The following is a 17,636-nucleotide window of genomic DNA, read 5'->3' as shown; positions in this document are numbered from 1 at the left end:
ACCATATTCCACTCCGGAACCAAAACAAACCTCTGAAAATCCTCATGCATAGAAGCCCAACCTCACTAAACCAAACTCCGCTCCGGAATCTTCTCAAAATTCCAAATCAGACAAAACAAAGATCTTGTGTCATAAATGTGGTCATGCAAACCACTTTGCCAAAGATTGTCTAGCTGATGCTCCACAAAAACCAAAAGTCAAAGATTCAGCTTATTATGTCCGAAGAGCACAAGAAATGGCTGAAAGTGAGAAGGCATTTGTTACTACCATTTCAAGAGATGTCGAAGAATATTTGTCATCCGGAGATGATGATGATTTAGTGACTGGAAGAAACATGTGTTTGATGGCAAGACAAACGGTTGAATGTGACGAAGGTTATTGGTCTTCTGGGTCCGAAGATGATGATGATGTTGCTGAACCTCACTACTGCTACATGGCCACTAACGATCCATCAGGTCGAAGCATTGTTCAGCAGGTAAAATCCATGATCTCTGATAATAATTTTGATTTGACTTTATGTGAACCTTATCTGACCCAGATCCAAACAGATATGAACACCATCTATAAAGCCTATGCGTCTGCCATAGAAGCCAGTGAGAAGAAGGACCATGAACTAAGTCGTCTTAGATTACGTTTTGAGGATAAGAAATTGAAAATCGATTCTCTAGAGCATGAACTTGTAATGTCAAAAGATGAATGTATCATTTTTGAAAGATAAATGTGAAATCAGTTATTCTGAACAAAATATTTTGATTTCTGATAACAAACGTCTCAATGCCAAAATAGATGCTTTGCATAACTCTGTAGACATGCTTGAAGCTGACATTCGGATGACTCATAATTTTCGTCATCCATGGTCCAAAGCTCCTGGTCTCGGAAGCGAGTTTCCGAAACCAATTGTTAGTCCCCTGAAGGAATTGCAAAATTTGACATTCATGGGAGAAGTTCCGAACATCAAACATTCAGACACCCCTGTTTCTCCCTTGTCACCCCTTCCGGAGGCTAAAAGACCTTTTGAGTCCCTAATTCCTGAGTTCCAACCTATAGTTGTTAAATGTCCTGATTCCACGCCTCTTCCGCCTCTGATAAACCTGGACCTGAATCGGACCACGGAATATCATTATAGTCTTCCAAATTGTGTAAACTATGTTCCTAAAAGCAATCACGTAAACAACTGTGTGATTGAGGAAATTATTCCGAAAACAACTGAAATCAATGGCTCGGAATTTGTATGGGCATCTTTAGATGATAAAGTTGAAGTCTCAAGCAATGTGTCCTCTGATTCATGTGAATCGGACTCCGTAGTTTTTTCAAAGACCAAATTGGTTCCTATTACTCCTGAGTTTACAAATCCATCCAAAGGACAAACTTCTAGATCCTCTCCTCATCCTAAGAGAAAACCAATGTTGAATAGAAATGATGTTGTAGATCCCAAGGTAGAAGCTAGAAATGCTTACAAAAAGGAAGTTAAGACTAGACAAAATTCCAGGTTCCTTGCTAACTCTAAACCAAATTCATCCCGGAATCCTCGTGTCTCCACTCAGTCCAAATTCTTTTGTTCCTACAAGGATCCTAAAAAGACCTTCCGAACCTCCTGTTCGTTCGGAACCGAAGGAAGTCCTTAACTCCAAATCACCTCAAGCTCATGATAATGACAATGTCAAAACCATTCGAGATACTTCGCCGGCACCTCGAAATGTTTCATCTGTCTTTATTGCAAAATCTGATGGCACAATTTTTAAACCGAGAATTTCAAAAAACAATGTGTCATCAAACAAATCCACAAGTACAAAAACCACTGTTTCAAAATCTTCAAACAAAAATCTTGTGTGGAAAATCAAAACATCTGTTAACAAAACAACAATCCCGGAGGTAACAAAAATTGTCAATCCTTCGGATACCAAAGATCCGAAGAAGTCAGCTCCGGACCCACAAGTAGTTGAATATGACTACTGGATAGATGAAAAGACATTAACATTCTGTCTATTTCCAAAGAATTCCAGTTATATCACTCAGAAACACAAAGTTGTTCCCAAGTCACAATCCAAGTCCAAAGCCCATGTCTACGTCCCAAAGTCTAACTCGGAGCCTAAAAACTCCGTTGCTCACTAATTTTGCAGGCACTCTGTGCTTCGGAGCAAGAAACAATATGGTATATTGATAGTGCTTGCTCCATGCACATGACGGGGCAGAAGGACTTTCTGCGAGATTTAAAGCTTTCTCCAAATGCTGGTTACGTGACATATGGAAAAAACTCCAATTCTCAAATTCGTGGTTATGGAACTCTCACCAATGGAAATTTCTCTATTTCACATGTTGCTTATGTAGCTGATTTGAAACATAATTTGATAAGTGTTGCTCAGCTCACTGACTCAAGTCGACGTGTGGAATTTTGCAAAAAGTATAGCTATGTGATGACTGAAGACCGAAAAGAATGTTTGATAAAGTCACTTCGCAACAAGAACATGTACCCGCTTGACATCGACATAATTATTGGCAAACCGCAACTATGCCTTTTCTCCAAAGTTGTTCCTGACGTCAGTTGGTTATGGCACCGAAGGCTCGCACATCTGAACTTTCGGTACATGAATGATCTTGTATCTGGCGAAATGGTAAGAGGTTTACCTCTTCTCAAGTTCGAAAATGATCATTTATGTGATGCGTGTGAGTGTGGTAAGCAATCCAAGAAGGATCATCCTGTTATCATAGAAAAGTCCATCTCGGATCCATTGGAACTTCTACACATTGATCTTTGTGGACCATCCACTGTAGAAAGTCTTCATCATAAGAAATACATTCTTGTGATTGTTGATGACTTTACAAGGTTCACATGGGTTTTCTTCCTAAGGCTGAAATCCGAAACAGCCTCTGAGCTCATCAATTTTATCAAAGGAATAGAAGTTTTTATCAAACTCCCAGTCAGAAGAATCCGAAGTGATAATGGTTCAGAATTTGTTAATTCCACCATTGAGAAATTTCTCACAGAAAAAGGAATCGATCACAACTTTTCAGCTCCATACACTCCACAACAAAACGGTGTAGTTGAAAGACACAATATAACACTTGTTGAAGCCGCTCGATCAATGCTGAACTATGCAAACTTACCACTCTATCTTTGGGCTGAAGCTGTATCCACTGCTTGCTTCACTCAAAATCGAAGTATCATAAATCGACGTCTCAACATGACACCATACGAAGCAATGAATGGTCGAAAGCCAACGATCTCGTTCCTACATGTCTTCGGATGCAGATGCTTCATCAAAAACAACCGTGATCAGCTTACAAAGTTCCAACCTAAAGCTGATGAAGCTATTTTTCTTGGGTACTCTTCCAAATCCAAGGCCTACAGAGTTCTCAACCGAAGAACTTGTGTTCTGGAAGAAAGTTTTGATATTACCTTTGATGACAACTTTGTTCGGAATTCTGGCCCCACTCACATCACAACTCACATCATGGAGTCAGATGCTCCTCCGCCAGGATGTCCGAACCCTCAAACCATTCTTGAGGTTGATTTTGAAACCCTCTTTGGCCCTTCCGAAACCGCTCTTGACTCGGAATCTCGATCAAGACCATCTCTAATTCCAATTCCTCCTTCGGAAGCCCCTGTTTCTCATAACCTCTCCGGTCCACTTCCTAGCCTACCTCCATTTGATTGGACCGTTTCAACCTTCTCAGGTTGAGGGGGAGAATAATGCAAATCCCTCTCTTGAATCAAATGTGGATGGCTTCCAAGATGCAGCTGCCGATTTTGATGACTCTAATCCTCTCAACATTGATGAAAACGAAAACTTCTTTGAGTTCCCTTCTGATGATGATGTCCACCTCTCCGGTTCAGAAGTTCAGGGGGAGTATTATCCCAATATTCAAATCATTCAGGGGGAGCAAATCAATTCCACTGTTGATGTAGGATCTTCGGCTGCACAAGAACTCCCTCGATTGCATGTTTGGACGAAGGATCATCCTCCAAACCAAGTGATAGGCAATCCGAATGTTGGTGTACAAACTCGCTCAACTACCAACATCCAAAATGAATGTCATTTTTCAGCATTCATATCCATGGTTGAACCCAAATCCATCAAGGAAGCATTAGAGCATGCTGCTTGGATTACAGCCATGCAAGAAGAACTGGCAGAATTTGACCGAAATGAAGTCTGGACTCTCGTACCTCCTCCTCAACATCACCCCGTTGTTGGTACAAGATGGGTATTTCGCAACAAGCTAGACGATGCAGGAGTTATCATTCTAAATAAGGCAAGATTGGTAGCTAAAGGTTTTACTCAAATTGAAGGTCTTGACTACGACGAGACATTTGCTCCTGTTGCACGACTTGAAGCTATCATAATCTTTCTTGCTTATGCTGCTCACAAAGGCTTCAAAGTTTACCAAATGGATGTTAAGAGTGCTTTTCTTAATGGTGAACTTGACACTGAAGTATACCTTCAACAGCCCCCCGGATTTATCAATCTTTCCTTTCCAAATTACTGTTATAAACTCCGAAAGGCTGTCTACGGACTCAAACAAGCTCCTCGGGCTTGGTACGAGACTCTCACCGATTTTCTCAAACGCTCAGGTTTTCAAAGAGGTATACTTGATCCCGCTCTTTTCCGAAGATCAAATGGAAAGCATCTCATGTTGGTATAAATTTATGTGGACGACATCATTTTTGGATCTACGGATTCATCTATGGTTGCTTATTTTGCCAAACTTATGGTCAGTCGATTCCAAATGAGCATGAATCGAGAATTAAGCTTCTTTCTTGGCCTTCAAGTCAAACAGACTAACAAAGGTATTTTCATTCACCAAGAGAAGTATATTTCTGAACTTCTCAAGAAACACTCAATGGACACATGTGCCTCCGCCAAGGTACCTATGGGCTTCGGTCACAAAATCTTTGCCGACCCTTCGGGTGTTTCCGTTGATGAAAAGAAGTATCGCGGAATGATTGGATCCTTACTCTATCTCACTGCAAGTCGGCCGGACATTATGTTCTCAACATGTTTATGTGCCAGATTCCAAGTCAATCCGAAGATGTCTCATCTTTTGGCTGTGAAACAAATATTCCGATACCTCAAAGGTACAAAGAGCCTCGGAATCTGGTATCCGACAAATGAAAGTTTCCTTCTGCAAGCTTACTCTGATTCAAACTATGGTGGTCTTCAACTCGATAGGAAAAGTACATCAAGAGGATATCAATTCCTAGGTGGTCGATTAGTCAGCTGGTCATCCAAGAAACAGAACTGCATTGCTCTCTCTACAGCTGAAGCTAAATACATTGCTGCTGCCAGCTGTACCTCTCAAGTTCTCTGGATGAAATCTCAACTCTTAGATTATGGTTACCGATTTCAACGCATTCCTATCTACTGTGACTCTCAAAGTTCCATTGCAATCTCTCACAATCCAATTCAGCACTCCATGACGAAGCACATTGACATCCGGTACCATTTTATTAAAGATCATGTTCTAAATGGCAACATCGAACTTATTTTTGTTCCATTTGATGATGAAATTGCTGATGTCTTTACTAAGGCATTAGACGAAACCAAATTTAATGGTTTTCTGAACAAAATGGGTAAGATGATGCCTGATCCTCAATTCTTTCAGGAGACATGTTCACTTTGATAGAAGTATTCAGAAGAAAAATTATGCTCCGAACTCAATTGTTTTTGCTTCGGAACTATTTTCCCTCTAAATACATAGGATCCTTTTTACCTGTCTTTATTACTAATTATCCCTTGAGTTTTTAAGCTGTACAGTTCATTCTCTTCATCACGACTATCAAGATCCACCATCATCCGAATCTCTATTTCGGAACTCACTCCATAAAGGAATTCCGGAAAACCCTCTCCGGAAAGGCGAATTTTCAAAGTTGCTCTGGAAATTTAAAATGTGCTCCGGAATTTCAAAATGCTCCGGAAATTCAAATTGCTCCGAAATTTCAAAATGCTCCGGAATTTCAAAACTTGCTCCGGATTTTTAAATTTGCTCCTGAATTCTCAAAATTTTGCTCCGGAATTTTCAAAAATGCTCAGGAATTTTCAAAAATGCTCCGGAATTTTCATAAATGCTCCTGAATTCTCAAAATTTACTCCGGAACCTCTTTTCTATCATATTTGTTCCGGAACATAACCTTTATCCTCCGGATCATGCACTGTCCGGAACAATTCATCCGGAATACCAAAAGATAATAAGGCGAAACGGTTTTTCTCAATGGTTACTTTTTTGGAAGATCCTTATCCAATCTTCCTCGATTGGCGTGACACGATTGCACGCCCTCTAAACTACAAAACGAATTGACGGTTACATTCTCCTCTTTTAGCCCAATTTCCTTTCCCTTTCACCTCACCTGTCTAATCTCACTCCCAAACATTAAATGCGACCTGATGGATCTCGGACCCTCATCATTACCTTTTGCGACCCGACCCATCTTTCCCCACCTATAAATACTTTTTCGCATTCACCTTTACCTCTTTACGCTCTCTTAACTCTTAAACCTCCAAAGAACCCTCACTGTTCTTCGTGTTCTTCAAGCTTCCTTCTTTGTTCATCAATGGAGTCTTCCAAGAACCCAGCTCAATCTGCTCCACCACCCAAGAAATCCATCGCCAGGAAGAAATCATCCAAAGGATCCAAGGGATCATCCTCATCTGCCGATCAAGAACCCTTTCTTAGGGACACAACCCAACTGTTCTCATTAAACCCTCTTGACTATGATGAATCAATCAGAATAATGATTGAGTTCCTTGCACATCATCCTCTCTCCATTCCACTTACCAAAATCCCTGATCCTCCACTCACTCTCTCTCATCTTCATCGTGCATTCACTAGCATCAAACTTGAAGATGATGTTCTGTTAACCACCATTATCGATGATCGCACCATTCCTGTTTACAAATCGACATTCCTAAAGGCGATTGGAATTACACCAAATCCTGCTGGCTTTGTAGTTGTTGAACCAACGGCTGAAGAATTTCAGACGTTTCTGAATTTTATTGGGTACTCGCAAGACTATAGGGCAAAGGATTTCAAGAAGACAGTTGTTTCTGGCCTCTGGACCGTGCTTATGCATCTAATCATCCGTGGGCTATCGGGCAAGCATGGAGGTACCGATACCCTGAGCAAAGATTGGCTGAATGTGGTATTCAACATTTACTCCGGACGCAACAACGCTGTAGATCTTCCGGAAGTCTTGTGGCAAGACTTCTGCAAATTCGCCATTAAAAGGAAGCCGAACGAGATTTCGAGCCCTAGATTTTGGGCTCTGACGATTGAACAGGTCTTCAAGGAACTCAACATACCCATTCCGGTTATCACCATCCCTCCGGAGGTTTGTGTATCTTTTAAACTCGTTAAGGCTTATAGAATTCCAGACCAATCATCTTTTGGTCCGGTCAGACGTCTTCCGGACAATATGTTGGCCCTCATTCCTTCTGACTCTCCCTTTTTGAAACAACATATTGAGACTTCGGTTGTGTTCGACCCAGCACAACCTGCCCCGGTCTCAGTTGAGCCTACTCCGAAAGAGGCCATTCATGCTAAGTCCGGACCCAAAGTTAAGCAACCAGCCAAACGAAAGGCTTCTACCAAGCCTAAGGCCAAAAAGAAATCCAAAGTCAGTGCCCCCTCTCAACAGGAGGGCACCCATGACATTCCGGCTGATTCTGGCTGTCCGCACACCCTTCCTGCCCACTCATCTAAGGTACCCCTCAATGTTTCATCATCACAAGCACACACTCACGGGGAGTCTACACATATTCCACCCTCTCCCTCCCAAAAGGGTGATGCCGGTGTTGAACAAAGTTCCTTGCAGCCCCCTGGAACACACCTACGTGTCAAATTTGATATTCCCATTTTCTCTTCCACACACACACACTCCGGAACCATTGTTCCGGAACCCAAGCATCCGGAAGGAGGAGCAGTCTCTCCAACTTACGATGCCACAACTGGTCTGATACCTGGAAGGAGTACAGGATGATCAGGTTCTAATGATCCTTTGTGGGAAGATTATGTGAACATGGCCGCATCTCGACGTCCGGATCTTTCTCGAGCTCAAGTGGAGTCCACTCTCATCTCCATGAGGAACAGGGCCATCCAAAGCAATTTGCCCTATGTCCCTCCAACTGACGATGACGCCATCAATGAACTCACTACGGAGCTACCCCCTATCACCATTCATCAAAGCATCTTCCACACTGATCCGGAAGAAGAAATATCTGAAGAAGTTATGTTGGAGGAAGAAGCAACAACCGTTCCGGATGCTCATATCATGACCTCCATTCACTATCAATCCAAAGAATCCGTATCCAAGTCTGCCTTTGACTTCAGATCCTTCTCCACTACCACTCCGGACGACGGCTCCAACTCAAGTCTTCAAGAAGACGATGATGCTACCAAACTGGGTCCATCCTCCAATCCGGACGCTCACTAACCTCCTCCGCAACACTCGGATTCTGATTCCGAATCCTCACCTGGTGACCATGTTGACCCGTTTGCCCTTCTGGAGATCCGCAACAACGTTTCGGCCACTATGAATAAAGTGTCAACTGTAGAAGCATCCGTAACAGAGCTGAATTCTAAACTGGATCAAAAAGTATCCGGACTTGATTCAAAAATTGATGCTATTCTTCAGTCTCTCTCCCAACAGTCCGGACCTTCAGTGGCAGAGAGAGAAGCTCAACTCGATCAGCTGATCTCCATCCGGCTGAAGCACATTGTTGAGCAACTTGACTTCAAGTATGACGCTCTTGTTGAAAACTATCTCAACACCATCTCCTCAATGCTCAAGGTTCATGACGATCTTGTGTCTGCCACCAACGATCTAATCAAGCAGACTCATGTTCGTCATGAGAAACAAATTCTAAGACTGGAGAAGGAGATCCGGAAGAAGGATGAGATGAACCTCATCATTCAACAAGTCCTCATCAAACTCCTGCGCTCAACTTGGAACATTGTTGATGTTCCGAACAGGAAGTTTGATGAGATGATTGCCATCCTCAGCAGCACATTCAAGCATCTCTCCGAACAAGCTCCCACTTCTGAAGCCTATGACACTCTTACTCTTCAACTCTCCACCGGTCTTCAGAAGGTGTTCTCCAGACTTGATGATATCAAGGAAGACTTGTCGCTTGCACCGGTCTCAAGGTTCACCGATGCAAGAGGGGGAGAAGTCCCAAGTAGGAGATGGAAACCAGCCTCAAAATTCAAACTCAGGGATGAGGACCTCGATTCCAAAGAAGAAGATGTTCAATTTGTCTTCGAAATCCTGGGAATCACTGAAGGAAACGAAGGTGATGAAGATTATGAAATATATATTCCGGATGAAGCTCCCAAAGGAATTCTTGGTCTTCAAGCTCCAAAGCTGACTGCTCCGAAGGTGCTAACATAGGAACAAAAGAGGATCTGGTCCGCTGTCTCCTGGCCATCCTCTATTCCGGACGCCTTTGAAATGGTCGTCAAAATGGCTAAGGCAAAATCTTTCCTTACAGCTCAAGCCTTCCGAGCCATTCCCTCTATGCTGTCTCCCACTCCCATTCCGGAACCAAATATAGCCCCAATCGACCAGGGCTCTCCTCTCCTGACCCCAGATGAAATTCCGGAAGAACCGCTTCCTACTCTCACTCCGGAATTCATCATTGATGAAAATATGAAGATGGTGATTGATGCACTTCAGAAAGACAAAGGGAAGAAACCGATGACTTCCGAACATCAAGCCTTCCACTCCGGACCTCCTCTCAAACAGAAATATGGATGGTCTGAGGAGGAAATTCACAAGGCACTAGAGGACATCATCCAGATTCAAGCTTTAAAAGACCATCCCGATCCGATGCGTGACATCTCTCCTCTATGTCGAGAAGGCATCCTTCAAGCCAAGGAAATCATCCCAACTCTCTACTATGACCTTCCCTCAAATGACACTGATCAACTGGATCTTCCTCTCTCTCCTTTCAGCAAATTCTACACGAAGTTTGCTCCGCTCCACCCAAACGACAATCCGGAAGTGATCATCCGGACAAAGCGTGAAAGGCTCAAAACCTTTTATGCAAAAAATGCTCAACCCTTCAAGGAAGTTTGGTGAAGAAAGAGGATCACCAAAGTTCATGGCTTTGGAAGAAAAATTTTGGTAAAATTTGAGCTGAACTGTCCTCTGTTCCGTTTCCATCTCCTCCGAAACAAGCCAACTCCCCGGACCGTTACTGATGCGGATTTTCCCTCAATGAATCCGAACGATATCCTTACCCTAGCTGCTTATTTCAGAGAAAATCAAAAGGATGACATCAGTATGGGTGCCTATCACGCAACTCTCAGCTTTCTCAAAGACTATGTTGCTGAGTTCTGCCGCTGTGATTACGAACTTGCTCACCTCTACGGAACCGAACAATTCGTTGCTAAAATAGACTTTGTTCTTCCGAAAGCTGAAATTCTTGCAGATGGTCCGATCGAAGAACCGGTTCTAGGGTTTGTCTACACCACCAGAAGAACAAACAAGAAGGACTTCTTCCGAGTCCTTGACAAACACCTGGTTCCTACCAAAGCTCTGCAGAAGTTCATATCCCAGGCGTCCAAGTCTGATGCTCCGGAACAGGTTAAGGCAAAGTTTGTAAGTCAAATGACTTGGTACATTGCGGTGCGTGAATGGTTGTTCCGAGCATACACCTTAATCAAGGAAGAAATGAACTAAGCTTGATGGATTACTAAGTTCACTTAGGGGGAGATTGTTAGAACCTGAAAGTGAACCTCTAGCAATCCTAAGTACATATTCCGAAGTATGTTGGTTCCGAAGGAAGATGTGATCCGGAACCTGTCCGGAGCTGGAGAAAAGGAGAGTGAAGTATTTTGAAGAGGAACACATTCCGAAGCTGATCCTGAAGTCCGGAATGTATGTTGATCCGGACCAAACCTTCATCTCCGTAACATTACTTGTCCGGAATGAAGACTTTATGTTTTTGGTGCATTTATTACTTTTGTCTTGTATGTGATGTAACGTTTCATAGGACTTAGTCTAAAGTTGATTTAGGACAATCAGAATGTCAGACTTGTGTCTTTTGTCCGGTCCTATGTAAACACTTGGGTTAATTCACTGTAACATTCACTCCTATATATAGGAGCATTTAATACAAGTCAACTACGGATCTTTCACTCACTTTTGGCATTTACTCTTATCACATTTAAAACATTCTTCTTGTTCTTCATTTATTAACTTTACCTTGATCATTATTTACTTGTTCTCAATTAATGTCTTGATCATTTGTTGAATTGATCATCTAAGACTTGATTGGTCTTTCCAGTCTCGACTTGAACATCCATTATCAAGCAGACATTGATCTCAAGCATTCACTCAAGGTTTGAGTTCTCAAACATTGTCCCTGCGCATAGATCTTGCTCTCTCATGCCTTCGACCCACAAGTACAGTGAGGAAAAGTCACTTCATAGACTGAAAAATAGTTGAACAAATCATTGCTCCAAATGCTGCCTCTATATATCACCTCTACAATTAATAGGGACCCAAACTCAAACTACCATACAAATTACCCAAAATTCCCTTAAGCCAAACTTGGTCAAAATTCAACCTCCAGCTGGTCTCCATGTCGTGGCCATCCTTATTTACGCCATGGGCGCTAATCGACAAAACAGACGAGCCATAGCCTAGTAGCCATGTCGTGGAAACCTAAGTCCACGCCGTGAGCACTAGGCTCCTAACAACTTAATGGGTTAAGTTGTTTTCTTTGATTCTAAGGGTTCCAAAGCTCAGATATGGTCCATTCTATGGTCTAAGTGGATAAAGTTTCCAACTTTATCCCTTTAGACTCTCAAAGAGATAGAGATCTCACTCCTAGGCCTAAAAAGAGGCAAAACATAACTTGGCTTAAACCAATAAGCACTTAATCTTCAAGACCTCTAGTCCAACACTTCCAGAAAGGTTTCTAGCATCATAAATAACATAAAGATCCATGCTTTCCAAACATGCATGTCTTGAACTCCCATTAGGTCAAAAAGAGGGTTTATGGCCAAAAATGCATGCATGACACCAAAAATCATTACTAATCCATATCGAAAGCACCAAGTACTCTCAATGGCCTGGAGATTCATAAAGTTGAAAACTTTATGAGATCTCACCACTCCAACCAATAAGAGTATGAAGATTTAGGGACAAAACTCAAGATCTTGCAACCTATCATGATAAAAATTGAGTCTTGGACACTTACAAAGGTCCAGAAGAGTGCTACAACAAAGGATGAGGACTTGCTTGCTGAATCTTAGCTCGCTTCTTCTTATTTCTCCCTTTAAAGGCTTCAAATGACACCAAAAAGGGCGTAAGTAAAGGAGGAAAAGTATTTGGGTTTCTTAGGCCTCAAGGAGGCTAAGGGTGAGCAAACCCTAGCCTCATCATTCCTTTGAATAGGGAGAAAAACCTGGAAAATAGGGTTTGTCAATTGCCAGCTGCCACGCTGTGGCCATATACTACCACACCGTTGCGGCTTAAATGAACTCCCGAACTTATCTTGATTTGCCATGTCGTCGTGCCTCCACCACGACGTGGCAAACCCTAAAATGCCAAAAATTGAAAATGTAAAGTACCTTAGGATTCAGGTGTTACAACTCTCCCTTACTTGAATCAGACTTCGTCCTCGAAGTCTGCCACCACAAATAACTTGGGGGTAATGCTTTCTCATCTCGCCCTCCGGCTCCCACGTCTACTCAGAACCCTTCTGGTGCTGCCACTGCACCTTCACCAGGTTCACCACTTTTTTGTGTAGAGTCTTTGTTTTTCTGTCGAGGATCGCAATCGGTCTCTCCACGTAGTTCAGGCACTCATCGACGTGAATGTCATCCAAAGGAATCACCGTGGAATCATCGGCTACACACTTCGTAACTGAGAGACATGGAAACTGTTGTGGATCCGTCTGAGCTGCTCAGGAAAATCCAATCGGTATGCAACCTTGACTGTCACACCCCCAAACCAAGGATGGCGGAAACTTCCGGGGGTGGAGGACTTCATGTATAGTATCACAACAACGAGTATAATAGTGCTCAAAGTAAATACAACCATCATAAATATAATTGAAAAGGTTACACCATAGTATATGTTTACATGTTTCAAAATCAATTACATTATGATGACAAAATGAACTGTTTGACGATTTAACGTCCCATCCTCAAAATGCTGTTGATTTCCTGTCTCACTGATTTCCAGAAAATACAAGTAGTTTTGAAAAGTGTCAACAATTAAGTTGGTGAGTTCATAAGCGTTTTATTTGAGGAAGAAGCCGTTTTCCTTGTAAAAACGATAGAGTATGATTTCCAGAAAATCCAATATTTTCTTTATTAAGTGTGAAATGAAAGCTCCTATGTTATGCAATAATGTACCCTAAAATACCCGTAGATTCCTTCCATAATCATCCAGTGTATATAAGTTATATAAAATTTAAGTTAAATAAACCGTCGAATATAATAGGTCTGCCTTAGGTCCACAACGAAACAAGGAACATGAAGTATGACGGACCCACCAATTCTAAGTCGATTGTAACTAGATTTTTATATAACTATAACATATAGACTTAGCAATTATAGTTGAAGTCTAACAATTCTAGATGAAACGTAGTTTTAATAGAAATGTGTTCCCAAAGAAAATCCAATATTTTCCTTATAAAAGTCATGTAGCCCTAAATCCCAAGACCGAGAGTATGAGTGTGTTTTATACTTATAACGTGTTTGTAGTTTTAAATAGATAAAACCCCTTTTTAAAGTAGAATGTTCCCTGTAAACTTGAAAGATTGTTAACTCCCTATGTGAGTCGTTATAACCATACTATGACGAGAAATAACCTGCAACAACGTTTTTCAGACGTCAAGATCCTATGACTCTTGTCACCCGTAGACCTGCCGGTCTGGCTGTAGCTAGCAGCGAGGTGTAGGGTGTCAATCCCAATATAGATCTATACACAATTATCACGCTCTCCGTACAAGAGACTCTGGTTATAACTTACAGGAATTTGAACCTGTACTCTAAGAGTACGATGTAAGAATTGTCTCACAACTTACGTTAACTAATTTACATATAGTTTGAGTATAAGACCTCTTCCGTGGTGGAAGTGAAATCACCTTTTATGAAAATAAATTAGTGATATGAATCCATAAACTATTACTATTTTAGTTTATTATGTAGTATATGAAAAACCCATTTGTTTTGAGAGTAAAAGCTTTTTCATGTAGTATGCTTTTATCGTAAAATCCATAAACTATACTTATTGTAGTTTATTATATGTGTTCGAAATGAATGGAAAACCTTATCATGAATGACTAATTTCTGTTTATGATGATAAACTAACAAGAAATACATTCAACATTTAGAAACTTATTGTTATGCACTTTGCTCGACATACTACAAAGTGTTGTTAATATTGTAAGCTATGTAACTAGTTTTTAACCCTTCTACACTGTTTTAAAAACATCATAGAAAAATGATACGAAGTCTAAAAATAAATCCGTAAACTCTGAGAGTTTAGAAAATGTGTCTAGTTTATTCATAATTTTTATTATGATTTTTAGAAGTCTCTAACTTGTGTGAAAATGTTCATATCCACAGACTGGTCCGAATTCGTTTCTGAAATGATAGGCAGTTTTGTAAAAATCACCATAAATTGTAGAAAAATTGTATGGAGATGTGCAAGTAGTCATTTTGAAAGGTATGAACCTGAACTATTTTCATATTACACAGTTTTGAAAAATATTAAGTTTATGATGGTCAAAACAGTCCGTGAATAAGACTCAACTTTTCTGATGAAAACTGTTGTTTGAGTTTAGTTAAGTTTTTGGTATTTTAACCTGTATTCTCCCCCTAAAGTTGAAGAAAACATGAAAATGTGGGGGTATGAAATCACCATGACTGATTTTAGTAGATGGATGATGAAGAAAAGGAGTTTCCAAGTGAAGAACACTTGGGAGATGCTCGAAGATTCGAAGATTCTATGAACAAATATGATGATATTTGTGTAAGGAATCCAAGATTTGAGTGAAAGAGTGTAAGATAATCAAGTGAAAGATGAAATTACTTACCCAAAAGTGAAGGAGAATGCTCAAGAACAGCCTTGAATTTCGAGTTTAGAGAGAGTGAGTGAGAGAGAGAAATGGGTTTGTTCTTTGGTGAAGGAGTGAATAATGTGGGAGTAGTGATGAAGATCTTCAGCCCTTGAATCAAGATCTTTGCTGAAGAAAGAGGGTGAAAGGACAAATAGTTGACTAGGAATGATAAGAATAGTGACATAAAGCATGAATAGTGACATGGAGTGGGTATGGGAGGTTGCTTGTGTCATAGATTTATGGAAAAGTCAACACTCCTCTTAAAAATCTTATCCAATAGATTTTATTCTTAGACTAAGATTTCCCTCAAAACTGATTAATTTATGAATATTTAGGGTCGTATATGCCAAAATATGAGTTTTGGTGAAAATCCCGCGTTAAAATCACGAAAAACGGGTTTAAAACGGAGTTGCGGTCAAAAACCGGGAAGAAGTTGCGAACAGCCGAAGTTAGGAGGCGAGGTTCGGTCTTAGGAGCTTAGAACCGAAGGGAGGGCTCGACTGATGGATTAGAACCGAGAGGAGGGCTCGGTCCGAGCAGTCTCGCAGGCGAACACATCAGAAGAGGGACCGAAGGTGTACTGAACCGAAATGCTTGTTTCGGACCGAGAGGACTTAATCCGAACCGAAGGGTGAGTTCGGTCCGATATGGTTCGGTTCTTAAGGCTATGTTCGGTTCCTAAGAGGGTTCGACTCCTTAAGAGGGTTCGGCTCCTTAAGTGGTTTCAACTCCTTAAGAGGGTTCGGCTCCTTAAGAGGTTTTTCGCATAAACTTCCGTTTTCGAGTTGTTTTTGACTTAATTAAGGGTCGGGATGTCCCGAGTGATTATAAAAAGTTGAGAGAGATTTGGGAGAGATTTCACATACTTGGAGAGATTTCTCATACTTAAAGAGATTTGGGAGAGATTTCACATACTTTGAGAGATTTCTCATACTTAGAGAGATTTGGGAGAGATTTCACATACTTGGAGAGATTTCTCATATTAGAGAGATTTGGGAGAGATTTCACATACTTGGAGAGATTTCTCATACTTAGAGAGATTTCTCATACTTAGAGAGATTTGGGAGAGATTTCACATACTTGGAGAGATTTCTCATACTTAGAGAGATTTGGGAGAGATTTCACATACTTGGAGAGATTTCTCATACTTAGAGAGATTTGGGAGAGATTTCTCATACTTAGAAAGATTTGGGAGAGATTTCACATACTTGGAGAGATTTTCATACTTAGAGAGATTTCACATACTTAGAGATATTTGGGAGAGATTTCACATACTTGGAGAGATTTCTCATACTTAGAGATATTTGGGAGAGATTTCACATACTTGGAGAGATTTCTCATACTTAGAGAGATTTGGGAGAGATTTCACATACTTGGAGAGATTTCTCATACTTAGAGAGAATTGGGAGAGATTTCACATACTTAGAGAGATTTGGGAGAGACTTCATTTGTGACCTTTTTAGATGTTTAGCTTCGCCACACAAGGTTTGTAAACCTCGTTAAGCCTCGTTATGAATGTTATACGCCCCCGAGGGGTACGAGATAGTGTTTTACCAAGTAGTTTCATCACTTACCTTGATTAGGGTTTGAGAATTTTGAACATATGGATTTTTCAAGTGATAACTTCTTATTAGTATAGCGATTTGTACAGTAGTAACATAATGTCAACCCTAATATACAAGGTTAATTGAGTTGACCGGTTTGACTTTGACTTGACCAGAAATTGACGGTTGTCACATCATCCTCCCGTTAGAAGGAATTTCGTCCCGAAATTAGCGTTTTGACTGGGACTACGAGAGTTGGGGAAAAGATGTGCGGGTATTTTTCGTAGCACATGAAATTGATATGGTAAGGACCAAGCCATCTTACGTTAATTGACGACGCTTGGACATCTTATTGTAACTGGTGTTAGGTCGATTAAAAACTACAAGTGATTGTTTCAGGATGATGGTGTATTCTATGAATATGCCTTTATGCTCTCCGTCTTATTCTTGCTATTACTACTACGAATATTTTATAATGTAGTTAGCGAGTACTAGTATTACGAGTGCTTCGACAATTATTGACGAAATTTGCAACATAAGTCCTACCAGATCTTTTATAATCGCTTGGTGTAAACTAGTCGTATATCATTAAGATTGCAAGGGCATTCGGATGAGTGACCACGCCTTAAGCCCACAACCAAACAAGGAACAGGAAATAAGGCGGAATTACACATCCTAAGTCTATAGAATCTTAATGATATATAACCATGATGTTTACACTAGCCATCATAGATTCACCAGTATGCTTTAATCGATGCTAGATTTAAAAAAAAAGGAAAAAAACTTTAAAATCTAAACGTCGATGTTAGAAACACGTACTGATATTTACGGGCGGTTCCGGGGTGGTCTCTCCTGCAGTGATCATAAGCATTCTTCCACCATCACCAACATTTCTTGCTCTTGGGCAGTCCCTTTTAAAGTGTCCCGTTTCGCCGCACTCGTAACAGGCTGGGCTTACTCCAGTTCCAGGGACGTGGTTGATGGGTTGCGCCGGTGCCTTACAGAAACGGACAGTGTG

This window comes from Lactuca virosa, chromosome 9 (genome assembly GCF_052849685.1).
Source record: "Lactuca virosa cultivar CGN04683 chromosome 9, Lactuca_virosa_CGN04683_v6, whole genome shotgun sequence".
Lineage (NCBI taxonomy): Eukaryota > Viridiplantae > Streptophyta > Magnoliopsida > Asterales > Asteraceae > Lactuca > Lactuca virosa.
The sequence above is the reverse complement of the archived record's forward strand: the minus strand, read 5'-3'. Positions refer to the sequence as shown.